Raw genomic sequence first — 20,358 nt, 5'->3', positions numbered from 1 at the left:
ATAATGAAGGACAGACAGACAGTATAATATAATGAAGGGAAGGACAGACAGACAGTTATAATATTAATGAAGGAAGGACAGACAGACAGATAAAATAATATAATGAAGGACAGACAGACAGTATAATATAATGAAGGACAGACAGACAGTATAATATATGAAGGAAGGACAGACAGACAGTATAATATAATGAAGGAAAGGACAGACAGATATAATATAAATGAAGACAGACAGACAAGTATAATATAATGAAGGAAGACAGAAAGTATAATATCAATGAAGACTTTAATAAATTCCAGAAGCTCACACATACATAAACAAAACATTTATATACAGTTTTTCTTCACATAATTGGCAAATCAAAGTTAATTACAAAGAGTAGGTAAGGAGCATATTGTACTTCACATTGAATAAAAGTGAGGTTGGTATTTCATCGTCATCTGTCTCCCGTACAACAGAAGCTGTCTTGTCTCATGTATTCATGTATGTTTTTTTCTCTTTTCTCCCAAAGATCGGGTACATCTAATGATGATTGCAGTGCTAAGGATGCTCTGTATAGTTCACACTGTGGTTCTACTCAGTAGTGTTACATTTGATACCATAATTACATCCGGTACCTTCTCCAGAAACGATTTGAATCATTAGGAAGGTATCGTATATGTGACATACATACTGTGCATACAGCCTCGTCTACCAAAGCAGTCTCTTTATAAGACAACCATTAAACATCATGACTATTGACAACAGTGCTAACCAAACCAAGCTGTTTATTAGTGTAGTATTGAAGATAGTAATTAAGATCAGGACGTAACAACGATGAATGACTCCAAGTGTTTTACACAATGCAGTAGAGGCATATATTTGTGTGTGGATACCAAACCAGAACCAAAAGACCCTTCTCTCTTCCTAATGTCACCTTATTGCTGTTAATATATTGAATCCTGCTGAACGTTGCTTGCTCTACATCTACCCGTGTCGGTGTCCAATGTTTATCCCTCCTCTAATTTCAATTGAATAAATCATGCGTCAATATAAATTAGTGCACAAAAGAAAAAAATAGTTTGCATTACTTATTTTTTTTAAACTGCCTGAGTTTTACCACTTGGAATAATCATTTTATAATTTGTAACAATATATCTCACAGGTTAGATCGGCTGTGACTTGTGGAGCTGTCTCGCTGACTCCGATACGCTAAGGTTAAACCATGGTGCTCTACTGTGAAGCTGTCTGACTCTAACTGACGGGGCGGCAGGTAGCCTAGTGGTTAGAGCGTTGGACTAGTAACCGTAGGTTTGCAGATCGAATCCAGAGCTGACAATCTGTCTTTCTGCCCCTGAACAAGGCAGTTAACCCACTGTTCCTAGGCTGTCATTGAAAATAAGAATTTGTTCTTAACTGACTTGCCTGTTAAATACAGGTACAAAAAACATGGTGCTCTACTGTGAAGCTGTCTATCTGACTCTAGTACACTAAGGTTAAACCATGGTGCTCTACTGTGAAGCTGTCTGACTGACTCTAGTACACTAAGGTTAAACCATGGTGCTCTACTGTGAAGCTGTCTGACTGACTCTAGTACACTAAGGTTAAACCATGGTGCTCTACTGTGAAGCTGTCTGACTGACTCTAGTACACTAAGGTTAAACCATGGTGCTCTACTGTGAAGCTGTCTGACTGCTCTAGTACACTAAGGTTAAACCATGGTGCTCTACTGTGAAGCTGTCTGACTGACTCTAGTAACTAAGGTTAAACCACGGTGCTCTACCTGTCGAAGCTGTCTACCTGACTCTAGTACACTAAGGTTAAACCACGGTACTCTTTTATGAACAAAGCCTTTCGGTCCCTTGTGATTGTGGCTCAAAATATTGATCTGCTCTCTATTATGAGGTACAATTCCCTACTGTCCTACGGTGACAATCAGTAGACAATATGGTGTTCCAGTCCAGTGGGCCAACCACTAGCCACACTCGTCAGTACTTACACTAGCTGTGGTGTTCCAGTCCAGTGGGCCATACATATTAACACTAGCCACTCTCCTCACTACTAACAGTAACAGTGGCACTGTAAGTGTATGGGATGATACGAGGCGATCATTGACATAAAGGTACATGGTGACATGGGCAGAACAGTCACATAGTAGGCCCATTTGCTGTAGGCCCATTAGCAGTAGACCAATTTGCATTAAGTCCATTTGCATTAGGCCAAGATTGCAGCATCATACATTACCAGTCACTATATCCATGAGCCCAAAAAATTGTGAATTCAATGGATTCAAAAGCAAGTGACATAAAACAACCTCCTGGCACACTCTTAGAAAAAAAGGGTGCTATCTAGTACATTAAAGGGTTCTTCAGCTGTCCCCACAGGAGAACCCTTTGAAGAACCCTTTTTGGTTCCAGGTAGAACCCTTTTGGTTCCAGGTAGAACCCTTTTGAGTTCCATGTAGGAGCCTTTCCACAGAGGGTTCTACATGGAATCCAGAAGAGTTCTAACTGGAACCAAAAAGGGTTCTACCTGGAACCAAGAAAGGTTCTCCTATGGAAACAGCCTTAGAACCCCTACGGAACCCTTATTTCTAAGAGTGTAGGTCAAACTTTACTCAAACAGAATCAATAAATATAAACACAGTGAACTCTGTGATAAATATACATACATATAAACATACTTTACAGAATACAGTACAGAATAACTATTCATTGTTTTTACAGGGCGGATCATAACGTGTCATCATCTAGGAGATAGATACGAGATAAGTGATGGTATAGGGTTTCTGTAAAGTATTTCAAACCCTCCTACAGGATTCACAAGTAGAGCTTTGTCAAGTTTCAGGCAGGCAACAACGTGTCTTCATTTCGGTGAAAATTATTCAAGTAATACTTCTTTTTTTTTCGCCCACAAAAAAAATAAAAACAAATTAACATATTCCTTTTGATGGTTGGTGTTTTGAGGCTGTAGAGACTGTATAGTATGAGATCCACCTCTTCATCTGTGCCTTCCTCCCTCTCTCTCTCTCTCTCTCCCTCTCTCTTTCTCTCTCTAGGTACTGGCAGCTAGAGATTGATTTTTATCCTGTGGCAGCGAGTTGTACCTGAGCCACAGAGTGTGTCATAGAGTGGTGGTTTCAGTCCCGTCTCCTGTAATATAGAGAGACAGACAGATATAGGGAGATTGAAGTTACAATATAATCCAGCTCTTAGAAATCTAATCTGTAGTAGCTGTTAAACTCTATTACACTCGAACAATGAATACAAATCTCTAGATCATTTGTATTCAATTTTTTATTTTTTTATTTTTAAAAGCATTCTTCAAGACACACCTGACAATCAGGTATAATTTTGCCAGATGAAAGCCCTTGAAGAATGCTACATGTGAGCATAAGCTTGTGCATTTTACTGTGATTATCAGAGCATGCAATTCTATTCAACTGATTTAGCTCCAAATGTGTAATTACATCCACCACCCTACTGCAACACTTCGTTTAACCCTGAAAACAGCATTTTGTCTCATACTTTTAAACCTTACTCTGGCACCCTACAGTAGGTCCTCTTGATAGGTACACGTCTGACATTAACTAGGTCTGCCCCCAAAACTACAAAAGACACATCTGCCGATATCTGGATGATCATGTTGAATCTGATCTTGCGCTGCTGCTTACGTTAGGCCTACCTACAGTGTGCATATTGATTATAGAAGCACTGACTTTTGCGAGAGAAAAAAACTGTTGCACGTGAAATTTCATGTGAAATCATGTGATTTTTTCTATATGTGAAATCATGTGATTTTTTCTATATGTGAAATCATGTGATTCTTTCTATATGTGAAATCATGTGATTTTCTGTAAGGGTTAGCTATAACACTTAGCTAGAGTGATTGTTTTTAGGAATATATTGTAAATTACAACAACAACATAATCACATCTGCAATCCTTTCAAATGTTTATGTTCTGAGATCATAAGTTAAATGGTAATATCTGTGTACAGTATGTTAAGTAGGAGTATGTTAATAGGACCTGCTAGCTAAGAAAATACACAAATCACAGGAGGTTGGGTCTGACATCAACAACTGACCTGGTACGCACTATGGCCCTGTGGAATATGGGACAAACAAAAGAGCATATTGGCCTTTTTGCTGTTGCATATTCATACCCGTGTCTGAGATCACTCAGCCAGCCAGGGAGGTTGCTCACTTGATCTGCCACAACTAAAGCACAGATGGAGACAGAGGTTTCCCGTACGTCACTGGGAGGGATTGACCTCTAAAACTTACCGGCTGAGAACAGGGTAGGATAGACAGAGATAAAAGAAAAGGAAGGCAGATATGAGGGAGGGAATAAAAGAGAGAAGGGAAGCTAGGGAGAGAGGAAAAGAGGCTATGGTGCACTGAGCAGCATTGGATCCTACCAAACAGATCTCTTAGGATATTAAGATACCATATGGTGCCATAAATATGTAGTCTCTGAAGTATTTTTGACAAGCTTTCCTCTTTAGCGCCTACATCCATCTGACCTTCATCTGTAAATCTCCTGTGTCTCCTATTAGGATTCAATGATCGTTTGCTGTTATATCCGTTATCCTCTAGCTGCTTTAGGTAAGAGGTCAATGGAAGAAGCACGCATAAGGAACTAAATCACTGTCTTTCACTTTCATGAACAAATAAAAACATCACAATCTGCTTTATCCTGTATTTTGGACTTTTTGTATTACAGGTTTACGCTCAGGGAGATTGAGCGGTGTCAACTTGCCATATGCTGCTTTTGTTAAGGCCAGGCTGACTTGAACGGATCACAATTGTGAATTCTACACTCGACAAAACATTTTCATTTTACGAGATGAAGAAAAACATGAATGTTAATATTCTGGGGAGCATTTATCTGAATTTATCTGAACTGTATCAATGTTAAAAAGAGGAATCTATTGGAGCGAGAGTTTACAGACAAGTCAAAACTAGGAAGTTGTAGCCAGTGTTGTCAGTCATTGGCTGTCAGAGGTCCAATAATATTAAAGACCTAGTGACAGCCAAGGATATTTAGGTATACCTGATATAATCTTAACAATCCTAAAGGACATTGACTTCTTTCCTCTTTTATCTATTATCTTCTCCCGAAACCTAATTACAGAGATTTTAATCATATTGTATTATGAGTGATTAACCCTTTTATTCATTTAATTAGCCTTTTGAGCTCCAGATTCTCACCAGACCCTGATTTACTTCACGTATAGGATTTGAATAAGCACACTTAGCTGTCTCATCTAATGCCAACAGGGAGGCCCTACTTTTCAAACGCTCCAGGTGACAGGAGATTACAATAGAGATAATAGATATACCATCACCCTGACATCTCTAAGGTGGCGCTGGTCTTTCAGTTTGAACAACGCTGTCCCACTTTAGACCAAAAAACATGTGTTTGACACAATCTGACCAAATATTATGACCAATAATTACCCCATAAGTAACAGAAAAGTGATTAAACTCGCAATGCCTGACTAATAATTACCCCATAAGAAACAAATAATGATTTGATTCAACTCGCAAAGCCTTTTTCAGATTAGCAAGCCCTGAAATACACAAGATAGAATATACTGATGGAACGGTTGATACGGCACATTACAAGGACGGAGGAGAACGTTGACTTAGTCATCAACCCATTCATATTCAGATTAGTTTAAAGGAGAAATATTTCTCACTGACGAACAACATCAGTGACATGGAATATTTGAAATACACCATTAATGTCGCCCCCACCAAAACACAAAAGAATACATCAGAATTGTAAAACATTGGTTAAATATTTGTGCATAATTTAAGGGGATATTTCAAGGCAGGGCATAACAAGTATGAGTGCAAAGCCATTCTGACAACTTGACAGGGAGCATTACAAACCCAAGTGAATTATATGTTCCTTAGTACGCTGTACTGGCTACGCAAGTAGGCTTACGTATAATGTCCCATGGCAGTGTTGCTTTTAAATGGGTTTTAAATAAAAGGTGGGTGGGGAAAATTAATATCTGCTCTGTGTGGGTGTCTCTTCAAACGTCTACATACATAACGCAGCAGTGGATAGTGGTCCTGTGTCAAGGTTGTGGGTTCGATTCCCACTCGGGGAACAGTACAGAAAAAAGTATAAAAATGTATGCGCTCACTACTGTAAAATGTTCTAGTTAAAGAGTTTCTGTTAAATGACTATAAATGTTAAATGATAGACAATGCATTTGTAAGAACTATGCTACAAGGTATTTGAAAGGATTGCCACAATGAAGTCAATAAAAAAACTCAAGATAGACAAGAGCAAAATTCCCATAATATAACACTTCATCAAATAAAATATTTTAAAGACGTATGATGAAACTACACCAGAATGTGTCATTTTAGATGTGAGCAATGATCATGAAAACAAGTATATATATAAAGCAGTAAAAGAAAAAACATTAAAAACTACAAACTAATTCCAGGACAATACTATTTTATTGGGCATCTATAATGCAAATGTATTTTACTTTACAAACTCCCTTGCTGCAGGTGATTCTCTGATCCACCTCTACCCAGACGACACCATTCTGTATACGTCTGGCCCCTCTTTGGACACTGTGTTAACTAACCTCCAGACAAGCTTCAATGCCATACAACTCTCCTTCCGTGGCCTCCAACTGCTCTTAAATGCAAGTAAAACTAAATGCATGCTCTTCAACCGATCGCTACCAGCACCTGCCCGCCCATCCAGCATCACTACTCTGGACGGTTCTGACATAGAATATGTGGACAACTACAAATACCTATGTGTCTGGTTAGACTGTAAACTCTCCTTCCAGACTCACATTAAGCATCTCCAATCCAAAATTAAATCTAGAATCGGCTTCCTATATCGCAACAAAGCAACCTTCACTCATGCTGCCAAACATACCCTCGTAAAACTGACCATCCTACCGATCCTCGACTTCGGCGATGTCATCTACAAAATAGCCTCCAACACTCTACTCAACAAATTGGATGCAGTCTATCACAGTGCCATCCGTCTTTTGTCACCAAAGCCCAATATACTACCCACCACTGCGACCTGTACGCTCTCGTTGGCTGGCCCTCGCTTCATACTCGTCGCCAAACCCACTGGCTCCAGGTCATCTACAAATCTTTGCTAGGTAAAGCCCGCCTTATCTCAGCTCTGGTCACGATAGCAGCACCCACCCATAGCACACGCTCCAGCAGGTATATCTCACTTGTCACCCCCAAAGCCAATTTTCTCTCTTTGGCCGCCTTTCCTTCCAGTACTCTGCTGTCAATGACTGGAACGCACTGCAAAAATAGCTGAAGCTGGAGACTCATATCTTCCTCACTAGCTTTAAGCACCAGCTGTCAGAGCAGCTCACAGATCACTGCACCTGTACATAGCGCATCTGTAAATAGCCCATCCAACTACTTCATCTCCATACTGTATTTATTTATTTATCTTGCTCCTTTTGCACCCAAGTATCTCTACTTGCACATTCATCTTCTGTACATCTATCACTCCATTGTGTAATAGCTATATCGTAATTACCTCGCCATTATGGCCTATTTATTGCCTTATCCCCCTTATCTTACCTCATTTGCACACACTGTATATAGACTTTTTCTATTGTTATATTGACTGTTGTTTACTCCATGTGTAACTCTGTGTTGTATGTGTCGAACTGCTTTGCTGTATTCTGCTTTGCAGGATCTGTGTGTAGTTAATCCGACCCTCTCTGCCTAGTCGTCGCCATTTTTACCTGTTGTTTGCTGTGTTAGACTAGCACCCTGTTATTGCTGCTGTTATTTACCTGTTGTTTTAGCTAGCTCTCCCAATCAAGACCTGCAATCACTTTATGCCTTATTGTATGTCTCTCTCAAATATCAATATGCCTTGCATACTGTTGTTCAGGCTAGTTATCATTATCATTGTTTTGGTTTGCAATGGACCCCGTAGTTCCACTCTCCGTACCTCTGATACCTCCTTTGTCCACCCCCCACACATGCGGTGACCTCACCCATTGAGACCAGCATGTCCAGAGATACAACCTCTCTTATCATCACCCAGTGCCTGGCTTGCCTCCGCTGTACCCGTGCCCACCATACCCCTGTCTGCACATTATGCCCAGAATCTATTCTACCACGCCCATAAATCTGCTCCTTTATTCTTTGTCCCCAACGCTCTAGGCGACCAGTTTTGATAGCCTTTAGCCGCACCCTCATCCTACTACTCCTCTGTTTCCTCGGGTGATGTGGAGGTAAACCAGGCCCTGCATGGCCCCAGTCACCCTCATTTGTTGACTTCTGTGATCGAAAAAAGCCTTGGGCCTCATGCATGTCAACATCAGAAGCCTCCTCCCTAAGTTTGCCTTACTCACCGCTTTAGCACACTCTGCAACCCTGATGTCCTTGCCGTGTCCGAATCCTGGCTTAGGAAGGCCACCAAAATTCTGGGATTTCATACCCAACTATAACACTTTCCGTCAAGATAGAACTGCCAAAGGGGAGGAGTTGCAATCTACTGCAGAGATAGCCAGCAAAGTTCTGTCATACTTTCAGGTCTATGCCCAAACAGTTCGAACTTCTAATTTTTAAAAAATTAATCTCTCCAGAAAATAAGTCTCTCACTGTTTCCGCCTGCTACCGACCCCCCTCAGCTCCCAGCTGTGCCCTGGACACCATCTGTGAATTGATCGCTCCCATCTAGCTTCAGAGTTTGTTCTGTTAGGTGACCTAAACTGGGGATATGCTTAACACCCCGGCAGTCCTACAATCCAAGCTTGATGCCTCAATCTCACACAAAAATCATCAAGGAACCCACCAGGTACAACCCTAAATCCGTAAACATGGGCACCCTAATAGACATTATCCTGACAACCTGCCCTCCAAATACACCTCTGCTGTCTTCAATCAAGATCTCAGCATCACTGCCTCATTGCCTGTATCCGCCACGGGTCCGCGGTCAAAACGACCACCCTCATCACTGTCAAATGCTCCCTAAAACACTTCTCGAGCAGGCTTTCTTTAATCGACCTGGCCCGGGTACCCTGGAAGGATATTGACCTCATCTCCGTCAGTTTGAGGATGCCTGGTCATTCTTTAAAAGTTACTTCTCTCACCATATTAGACAAGCTAGCTCCGTTCAAAAAAATGCAAACCAAGAACAGATATAGCCCTTGGTTCACTCCAGACCTGACTGCCCTCGACAGCACAAAAAACATCCTTGGGCGAACTGCAATAGCACGAAGGAGCCCCCGCGATATGCAACTGTTTCAGGGAAGTCAGGAACCAATACACGCAGTCAGTCAGGAAAGCAAAGGCCAGCTTTTTTCAAGCAGAAATTTGCATCCTGTAGCTCTAACTCCAAAAAGTTCTGGGATACTGTAAAGTCCATGGAAAACAAGAGCACTCCTCCCAGCTGCCCACTGCACTGAGGCTAGGGTAACACGGTCACTCACTGATAAGTCCGTTATAATCGAAAAAACTTCAACAAACATTTCTCAATGGCTGGCCATGCCTTCCTCCTGGCGACTCCAACCTTGCCAACAGCCCCCGCCCCCCCGCTGTCTACTCGCCCAAGCCTCCCCAGCTTCTCCTTTACCCATATCCAGATAGCAGATGTTCTGAAAGAGTCTGGAAAACCTGGACCCATACAAATCAGCTGGGCTTGACAATCTGGACCGCCTATTTCTGAAACTGTCCGCGCCATTGTCGCCCCCCCTATTACCAGGCCTGTTCAACCTCTCCTTCGTATCATCTGAGATCCCCAAGGGATTGGAAAGCTGCCGCGGTCATCCCTCCTCTTCAAAGGGGGAGACACCTGGACCCAAACGTTACAGACCTAATCCATCCTGCCTGCCTATCTAAGGTCTTCGGAAAGCCAAGTCAACAAACAGATCACTGACCATTCTCCAATCCCACCGACTTCTCCGATGTGCAATCCGGTTTCCGAGCCGGTCACGGGTGCACCTCAGCCACGCTCAAGGTACTAAACGATATCATAACCGCCATCGATAAATAGATCATTACTGTGCAGCCGTCTTCATCGACCTGGCCAAGGCTTTCGACTCTGTCAATCACCATATTCTTATCGGCAGACTCAGTAGCCTCGTTTTTCTAATGACTGCTTGCCTGGTTTCACCAACTACTTTGCAGACAGAGTTTCAGTGTGTCAAATCGAGGGGCATGTGTTGTCCGGTCCTCTGGCAGTCTCTTATGGGGTACCACAGGTTAATTCTCGGGCCGACTCTTTTTCTCTGTATACATCAATGATGTTGCTCTTGCTGCGGGCGATTCCCTGATCTCACCTCTACGCAGACGACACCATTATTCTATATTACTTCCGGCCCTTCCTTGGACACTGTGCCTAATTCTAACCTCCAAACGAGCTTTCAATGCCACTACAACACTCCTTCCGTGGCCTCCAACTGCTCTTAAACGCTAGTAAAACCAAAATGCATGCTTTTTCAACCGTTCGCTGCCTGGCACCCGCACGCCCGTACTAGCATCACCACCTCTGGACATTCCGACCTAGAATATATGGACATCTATTAAGTACCTAGGTGTCTGGCTAGACTGCAAACTCTCCTTCCAGACTTCATATCAAACATCTCCAATCCAAAAATCAAATTCAAGAATCGGCTTTCTATTCCGCAACAAAGCCTCCTTCCACTCACGCCGCCAAACTTACCCTAGTAAAAACTGACCTATCCTACCGATCCTCGACTTCGGCGATGTCATCTACAAAATAGCTTCCAATACTCTACTCAGCAAACTGGATGCAGTTTATCACAGTGCCATTTTTTGTTACTAAAGCACCTTATACGACCCACCACTGCGACCTGTATGCCCTAGTCGGCTGGCCCTCGCTACATGTTCGTCGTCAGACCCACTCGGCTCCAGGTTCATCTATACAAGGCTATGCTAGGTAAAGTGCCGCCTTATCTCAGTTCACTGGTCACGATGGCTACACCCACCCGCAGCACGCGCTCCAGCAGGTGTATCTCACTGATCATCCCTAAAGCCAAAACCTAATTTGGACGCCTTTTTCCTTCCAGTTCTCTGCTGCCTGCGACTGGAACGAATTGCAATAAACTCTTGAAGTTGGAGGACTTTTATTCTCCCTCAACAACTTTAAAAATCTGCCTATCCGAGCAGCTAACCGATCGCTGCAGCTGTACATAGTCCATCTGTAAAATCTACCCACCCAAATTTACCTTACCTCACCCCCCATACTGCTTTTATTTATTACTTTTCTGCTCTTTTGCACACCCAGATATCTCTTCTTGCCACCATGATCATCTGATGATTTATCACTCCAGTGGTTAATCTGCTAAATTGTAATTATTCGATTTTTATTGCCTACCTCATGCCTTTTGCACACATTGTATATAGATTCTCTTTTTTTTTCTACCCATGTTATTTGACTTGTTTATTGTTTACTCCCATGTGTAACTCTGTGTTGTCTGTTCACACTGCTATGCTTTATCTGGCCAGGTCGCAGTTGCAAATGAGAACTTTTCTCAACTAGTGCCTACCTGGTTAAATAAAGGTGAAATTAAAAAAAAATTTAAAAAAAAATTCTGGCCAGGTCGCAGTTGTAAATGTGAACTTGTTCTCAACTAGCCTACCTGGATAATAAAGGTGAAAATAAATAAATAAAATTACTGTATGAATGAATCCCATGTTATGACCTTGTTTCCAAAATGTCTAAACTGTACAATAATACCCTCTCCTCAGACTAAACAGATGATGTATAATGGCGTAGTTTAAAGTATCTATGCCACACCGTAACGACAACCAATGACTGAACCCTTAACCTATATCAAATACTGGTCTCTCTACCATACCAACCATCCTACTATCTAACTAATGATGTACTTGCTTTTTACACCATTCAAAAATGCAATTAAATGATTCTAATGAATTTGGTTAAAAAGCTTTTACTGACACACTCTAGGTACCCCCTCCTCCTATTGGTTCCAAGCCCCGTCTAGCTACCCCTCCTCCTTATTGGTCCATAGCCCCGTCAAGCTACCCACTCCTTCCTATTGGTTCCAAGCCCCGTTCAAGCTACCCACTCCTCCTATTGCGTCCAAAGCCCCGTCAAGCTACCTCCTCTTTCTATTTGGTCCCATGCCTCCATCTAGATACCCCCTCTCTCCATTGGTTCCAAACCTCCGTCTAGCTACCACCTCTTCCTATTGGTTCCAAGCCTCCGTCTAGCTACCTCCTCTTTCTATTGGTTCCCAAGCCTCCATCTAGCTACCTCCTCTTTTCTATTGGTCCATGCCTCCATCTAGATACCCCCTCCTCCATTGGTTCCAATCCTCCGTCTAGCTACCCCCTCCTTCCTATTCTGGTCCCAAGCCTCCATCTAGATACCCCCTCCTCCATTTTGGTTCCAAAGCCTCCTCTAAGCTACCCCTCCTCCCTATTGTCCCAACCTCCATCTAGATACCCCCTCCTCCTATTGGTCCTAAGCCTCCATCTAGATACCCCCTCCTTCCTATTGGTCCCAAGCCTCCATTCTAGATACCCCTCCTCCTATTGGTCCCAAGCCTCCATCTAGATACCCCCTCCTCCTATTGGTCCCAAGCCCCGTCTAGCTCCACCTCCTCTTATTGGTCCCAAGTCTCAAATCGAGCTACCCCCTCCTGCTATTTGTCCAAAGCCTCCATTTAGCTACCCCCTCCTCCTATTGGACGCGAGCCTCCATCTAGCTACCGCCTGTTTTTATTGGTCGCAAGCCTCCATCTAGCTACCGCCTTTTTCTATTGGTCCAAAGCCTACATCAAGCTACCTCCTCGTTCTATTGGTCCCAAGCCTCCATCTAGCTACCTCCACTTTCTATTGGTCCCAAGCCTCCATCTAGCTAACTCCACTTTCTATTGGTCCAAATCCTCCATTTAGCTACCTCCACTTTCTATTGGTCCCAAGCCTCCATCTAGCTACCTCAAATTATTTTGGTCCCAAGCCACCATCTAAATCCCTCCTCATTCTATTGGTAACAAGCCTCCATCTAGCTACCGCCTCTGTCTATTGGTCCAAATCCTCCATTTAGCTACCTCCTCATTCTATTGGTCCCAAGCCTCCATCTAGCTACCTCAAATTATTTTGGTCCCAAGCCTCCATCTAAATCCCTCCTCATTCTATTGGTCCCAAGCCACCATCTAAATCCCTCCACTTTCTATTGGTCCCAAGCCTCCACCTAGCTACCGCCTCTGTCTATTGGTCAAAATCCTCCATTTGGCTACCTCCTCGTTCTATTAGTACCAAGCCTCTATTTAGCTATCTCCTCATCCTATTGGTCCCTAGCCTACATCTAAATCCCTCCTCTTCCTATTGGTCCCAAGCCTCCATCTAGCTAGCCCCTCCTGCTATTTGTCCAAAGCCTTCATCTAGCTACCCCCTCCTCCTATTGGTCCCAAGCATCCATCTAGATACCCCCTCCTCCTATTGGTCCCAAGCCACCATCTAGATACCCCCTCCTCCTATTGGTCCCAAGCATCCATCTAGATACCCCCTCCTCCTATTGGTCCCAAGCCACCATTTAGATACCCCCTCCTCCTATTGGTCCCAAGCTTCAATATAGCTACCTCCTCTTTCTATTGGTCCCAAGCCTCCATCTAGCTACCGACTCTTTCTATTGGTCCAAAGCCTCCATCAGCTACCTCCTCTTTCTATTGGTCCCAAGCCTCCATCTAGCTACCGACTCTTTCTATTGGTCCAAAGCCTCCATCAGCTACCACCTCTTTCTATTGGTCCAGTACTTGTTATTTGTGTTACTTTGTTACATCAAATACTTTTAGACTTTTACCTCAAATTGTATTTACTGGGTGACTTCACTTTACTTTCGTATTTTTAAATAAAGATATCTTTACTTTTAGCTCAAAGTATGCAGCTGGGTGCGTTTTTCCACCACTGCTAATACAATTAAAGCACTTTCACCCCAAAGTGTTTTGCTGCAGTGCGAGAGCAAACATCATGTTTGAAACATAAAACAAACCACAGCTTATTTGTGTGAGTTCTGGAAACCAGCTGTGTGAGTCTAGCGCCAGCTTACAAGACCACTAGTAGGCTGATTGCAGTGTATGACATTCATATAAGATTAGTAGTGTTCAGTGAAATGCATGGAAATTCCCAGAAATCAACGTTATGAATGCATACGTCCCCACACTGAGGAATAACTAAGCAATTAGTAACATACTCCAGGATGTTACAGGACGCACAGTAGTTTCATGTAGTCCAGTAAAATATGACTGAAACTCACAAACTATCTCTCTTCTTCTCCCTGTCTATACAGAGTGTAAGTGAGTTTGGCCTAGACATCATCGAGACCCAGAGGGAGACAGATGCCTCAGCTGATCGTCCAGCAGAGCCTGGACGCGAGCAGAAGGACACCTTCGTCATGAAAACAAGGTGGAGGACGAGGAACGCCACCCAAGTCCAGCACGGCCATCCTCCAGGTACCATCTCCGACGTCAACGACAATCGCCGTCTTCAAGACAGTGAGGGGAGTGAAACCACCCCGAGACACGCCCCCATAGGAACCTCCGTCACCCAGCGCTCCACGCCACGCACGCAGACCTCGCTCCAACGCCCAGATCCACTTCTCTTCTCCAACCAGATCTCCTCATCACCAAGAGCATTTTTCCATAGACAGGCACCACCGGCTGATCCACGTTAAGCAGGCCCTTAGACAGAGAAGCCACTCCGGTCCACAAACTCATCGCCTGGCCAGCGATGGCAGCTCCACCCCCTCCAGAGCTACGGTTTATCGTCAACGTAATGGACATTAATGACAACGTTCCGTCCATAGACACTCGGTATATAATGAACCTTGTAAAAGAACGGTTCTACTGTCAGAGAACGCTCCTCTCAACACAAAAATAGCCTAATTACAGTGACGACAAGGACTCGGATCTGGAACGGCAAAGTTGACTTGTTACACTGACCATCGACGTTCCTTTCAGGTAAAGCCAGTCTTTAATGACCAGTTCCTGCTGGAGAACTGCGGCCCCTTAGATTACGAAACAACCAGGAATATGCAATTAAGATCGTAGGCGTCGGATTCAGGAAGCCTCCTTTGAACACTTCAGCGATGGTTTTAATAAAAATTAAGGATGAGAATGACAACGCTCCCATCTTCCCTCAGCCTGAGATTCAGCGTCCATACCAGAGAACAATGATCCATCCACGCAGCTCATAAAGATCAGTGCCACGGATGCAGACAGCGGACATAATGCAGAGATTATTATTCTCTTGGCCCTGACGCGCCTGATGGGTTTACATAGATAGACGGTCAGGAATCCTCTCCGTTGGCAAACGCCTGAGTAGAGAGAAGCAGGAGAAGTATCGTTCACTGTGCATGGCGAGGACAATGGTCTACTTCGCTGCAGAGCAATGTCACAGTGAGGTTAATAGTGCAGGACCTCAACGACAACAAGCCCAGCTTTCACCCATCCTGAGTATAACTTCTACGTGCCTGAGAACCTGCCTCTGTACGGACCGTGGGTCTGCATCCACCGTCACAGATTCTGACGCAGGTGACAACTCTGTCATAACACTGTCCATCCTAACGGGAAAGACAATTCCTTATTGATCCCCAGACCGTGTAATCAAACCCAACCTCACATTGATAGAGAGCAGCAGAGCTCATACACTTTTATGTGAAGGCTATAGACGGAGGGCAACCACCCCAGCACTTCACTACGCAAGGTCACCGATAAAACTTTGGATGTCAATGACAATCGACCCGTTTTTGTTATCCCCTCATCCAACTACTCTTACGATCTGGTCCAGTCTACCACCAGCCCTGGGTCTGTGGTCACCAGGGTGTTCGCGATAGACAATGACACTGGCATGAATGCTGAGCTGCAGACAGCATCATTGGGGGTCACCAAGAGGCTGTTGCCATAGAACAAAACAACTAATAATAACTGCAGGAGAAGATAGTCTCAGCGATCAGGGTTTACACAGGCTAGTTGTGAAATCAAAGACCTGGGCCAGCCGGAGTCCTTACACCGCAATCGCCCTCATTCACCTGTTCATTAACGAGACTGTATCCAACGCTACGCTTCATCAAAGGAGCAGCTACGTAAGAGCTTGGAGACTCCATTGGACCGTAACGTGGGAGACAGTGAGTCACACCCCAAGCCAACGGATCACGTGATTGTTGTCATGCTATTATAGCTGGGACTATGACAGTCATCTTAGTCATCTTCGTGACAGCTTTAGTGCGCTGCCGTCAGACGCGCCAGGCACAAAGTGGTGCAGAAGGGCAAGCAGAGCGGCGAGTGGGTGTCGCCCAACCAGGACAACGTCAAATCAAGAAGAAAAAGAAGAAAAAGAAGAGACTCCCTAAGAGCCTCCTCTTGAACTTGTCACCATAGAAGAATCCAAGCCTGATGACCCAGCCAGGAGCACATAATGGAACCCCTGGACCTGCCTGTGGAGCTAGATGAGCAGACCCATGGGGAAATACAACTGGCCACTCACGCCGACCACCTTCAAACCTGACAGTCCAGACTTAGCCAAGCATAACAAGCTCTGCCTCCCCCCAGCCAACCTTCCAAATCAAACCAGAGACCCCGATGGCGCCAATAAACACCACGTGATCAGGAGCTCCCGCTAGACAACACGTTTGTGGTGGGCTGTGACTCGCACTCCAAGTGCTCCTCCACCAGCTCAGACCCGTACTCGGTCTCAGAGTGCAGCTGTCAGGGGATTCAAGACTTCTGGCAAATCCACACCAGACAGATAATTCATAACTTATTTCTAAAGCCACCTACTGTTTCCACTCCACTCCCTGTACCACTGTCCTTTGTGATAGATGGGAGGGTGATGGGTGGCAGCGGGAGGAGACGGGAGAATGAACCACACAAAAAGTCCCATGTGCATTAATGTCATCAGCATTGAATATTGAGAAGAATACCTCAGAGAGGAAGTAGTTAAACTGAAGTCTGGCCAAGAAACTTCAACCAAAATGAAATCTATCTTTACTTCCAGAAAGAGGAAAAAACGAAGACAGATTATACCTCCCTTTGCTATCTTGTACTATATGTCTAAAAAAAAACTTTAACCTTATTTGGGGTTAATGTTCCACTTAAAAGTATAATGGAGGCAGTGGAATGGGGAACCAGTGTTAAATGAGAATCTTAAGTGGAGAAAGGCTCGGTGGCAGAGTTAATAGCATGCTTTGGGAGAATCAAGTCGCCACGCTACTAATTGAACTCTGCACAGCTGTATTGCTGAGGACCAATGGATTAAAGCAGCTCTAAGCTTTTTTGATTGACACCACCTGAAAAAAACTAGCATGTCTGACAGACAGAGAAAACCAAACAGAGTCTTTGATTTGACAGTCATCAGCTTAACAGATAAACGTTGGGTTTAATCAGCTGTTCACTTTCCACTGAAATAGTAGACATGTATCCCCCAAGAGGTGCCACTACACTACAGAATAATAAGACCTCGATTAAATAAGCCCAGATATTGGTTGCCGCTGCTGGAGATATTAAGTGGCGTCTACTGTGGAGCTCTCTGAAGGGCTTTGTGAGTGTGAGGGAGAGAGCAAAGCAAAAGGCAAAAGCAAGGCTCATTTGAATGCTAGGGTTTGGTCTGAGGCATATGATTCCCTAAGAGATGTGCCAAATGCGAGTGCCCAAAATATAACAACAGCCCAGGAAAATTTATGTACATCAGAGGTAAGGGGGGTGGAGCAGAGCAGAGTGGGGCGGAGCAAAGAGGGATGAGCAGAGTGGGGCAGAGCAGAGCAGAGTGGGGCGGGTGCAAAGAAGAGCGGGCTGGAGCAGAGCAGATGGGGCGGAGCAGAGCAGAGTGGGGCGCGAACAGAGCAGAGAGGGGCGGAGCAGAGCAGAGAGGGACGGAGCAGAGCAGAGAGGGACGAGCAGCAGCAGCAGTGGGGCGGCCGCAGAGCAGAGAGGCGGGAGCAGCAGCAGAGAGGGCGGAGCAGAGCAGAGCAGGGGCGGAAGCAGAGCAGAGAGAGGGCGGAGCAAGCAGAGAGGCCGGAGCAGAGCAGAGAGCGACGGAGAAGGGTGGGCAGAGCAGAGTGGGCGGAGCTCTATGGGATGGAGAATGATAGTGCAACAGTATGGTGGGTCACTAAGATCAAGGGAAAGATAGAGGCTTGGAACCAATAGCAAGAGGAGACAGCAAGATGGAAGCTAGGGACCACATAAAAGAGGAGGTCGATAAAATGGAGCCTTGGACCAATAGAAAGTGGAGGATTTAGATGGTGGCTTGGGAGCAAAGAAAGAGGAGGTAGCTAGATGGAGGCTTGGGACCAATAAGAAAGAGAGGTAGCTAGATGGAGGCTTGGGACCAATAGAAAGACGGTGTAGCTAGATGGAGGCTTGGGACCAATAGAAAGAGGAGTAGCTAGATGGAGGCTTGGGACCAATAGAAAGAGGAGGTAGCTAGATGGAGGCTTGGGACCAATAGAAAGAGGAGGTAGCTAGATGGAGGCTAGGGACCAATAGAAAGAGGAGGTAGCTAGATGGAGGCTTGGGACCAATAGAAAGAGGAGGTAGCTAGATGGAGCTTGGGACCAATAGAAAGACGGTGTAGGCTAGATGGAGGCTTGGACCATAGAAAGAGGAGGTAGCTAGATGGAGGCTTGGACCAATAGAAAGAGGAGTAGCTAGATGGAGGCTTGGGACCAATAGAAAGACGGTGTAGCTAGATGGAGGCTTGGGACCAGATAGCAGGAGCAGGAAGCTAGATGTAGAACTCGGGATCAATAGGACAAGCGGTGTAGCTAGAGGAGGCTTGGGACCAATAGCAGGAGGAGTGTAGCTAGATAGAGGCTTGGACCAATAGAGGTAGGGTGTAGTTCTATATGGAGGATTGGACCAAGCAGGAGGAATAGCTAGATGGAGGCTTGGGATCAATAGAAAGGGGGATTTAGATGGAGCTTGGAACCATGAAGGGGGCAAGCTAGATGGAACTTAGACCAATAGAAAGAGGAGGTAGCTATATGGAGGCTTGGGACCAATAGGAGAAGGAGATAGCTAAATAGAGGCTTACTAATAGAAAGAGACGGAAGCAGATGGAGCTTGGGACCAGTTAAAGAGGAGGGAGCTTGATGTCAGGCTTGGACCAATAGGAGAAGGAGATAGCTACGATGGAGGCAAGTGGAGCTAGATGGATGCTTGGACCAATAGAAAGAGACGGAAGCTAAGATGAGCTTGGGACCAGTGTTAAAGAGGAGGTAGCTTGATTCAGGCTTGGGGCCAATAGAAAGGAGGTAGCTAGATGGATGCTTGGGGCCAATAGGACAAGGGGTTCTAGATGAGGCTTGGGACCAATAAAAGAGGAGGTAGCTGATGAGGCTTGCGGACCAATGGAGAGAAGTGTAGCTAAGATGGGGTACTAGATGAGGCTTGGACCAATAGGAAAGAGGGAGTAAAGCTAGATGGAGGCTTGGGACAATGAGGAAGAGGGTAGCTAGATGGGGGTAGCTAGGATGGGGCTATGTGGAACAAAGGAGCAGGGGTAGCGTAGATTGGAGACTTGGGACCAATAGCAGGAGGGGTAACTAGTGGAGGCTGGGGACCAATAGAAAGAGGAGGGATTTAGATTGAGGTTTTGGACCAATGAGGAAGGAGGTAGTTAGATGGAGGCTGGGACCAAAATAATTTGAGGTAGCTAAATGGAGGATTTGGACCAATACAAAGTGGAGTTAGCTAGATGGAGGCTTGGCGACCATGTATAAAGAGGAGGGTAGCTTGATGGAGCTTTTGGACCATAGAAAGAGGTGGTAGCTGATGGAGCTTTGGACCAATAGAAAGAGTCGCGTAGCTAGATGGAGGCTTGGGGACCATAGAAAGAGGAGGTAGCTGATGGAGGCTGTTGGACCAATAGAAAAGTCGTGAGCTAGATGAGGCTTGGACCAATGAAAAGAGGTAGCTATATTGAAGCTTGGGACCAATAGGAGGAGGGGTATCTAAATGGTGGCTTGGGACCAATAGGAGGAGGGGGTATTAGATGAGGCTTGGGACCAATAGGAAGAGGAGGTAGCTAAGAATGGAGGCTTGGGACCAATAGGAAGAGGAGGTAGCTAGATGGGGGTAGCTAGATGGAGGCATGGAACAAATAGGAGGAGGGGTAGCTAGATGGAGACTTGGGACCAATTACGCAGGAGGGGTAAACTAGTTGGAGGCTTGGCGACAATAGCAAGAGGAGGGATTTAGATTGAGGTTTTGGACCAATTGGAGAAGGAGGTAGTTAGATGGAGGCTTGGGACCAAAAATTTGAGGTAGCTAAATGGAGGATTTGGACCAATACAAAGTGGAGTTAGCTAGATGGAGGCTTGGGACCATTATAAAGAGGCGAGGCATAGCTTGACTGGAGGCTTTG

General features: G+C 44.8%; 1 protein-coding gene and 1 pseudogene across 1 annotated transcript in view; one reads left to right on the top strand and one right to left on the bottom strand.

The window, feature by feature from the left end:
* LOC111966037 (protocadherin-11 X-linked) overlaps positions 1-20,358 on the bottom strand; it is a 206,197-nt gene that overhangs the window by 151,479 nt on the left and 34,360 nt on the right. The window lies entirely within an intron of this gene.
* LOC139027918 (protocadherin-11 X-linked-like) lies at positions 14,237-16,884 on the top strand (annotated as a pseudogene).

Source organism: Salvelinus sp. IW2-2015, linkage group LG6.2, assembly GCF_002910315.2.
Source record: "Salvelinus sp. IW2-2015 linkage group LG6.2, ASM291031v2, whole genome shotgun sequence".
NCBI classification, from domain to species: Eukaryota; Metazoa; Chordata; class Actinopteri; order Salmoniformes; family Salmonidae; genus Salvelinus; species Salvelinus sp. IW2-2015.
Note: the sequence above shows the minus strand (reverse complement) of the source record. Positions and strands in the feature narration are given on the sequence as shown.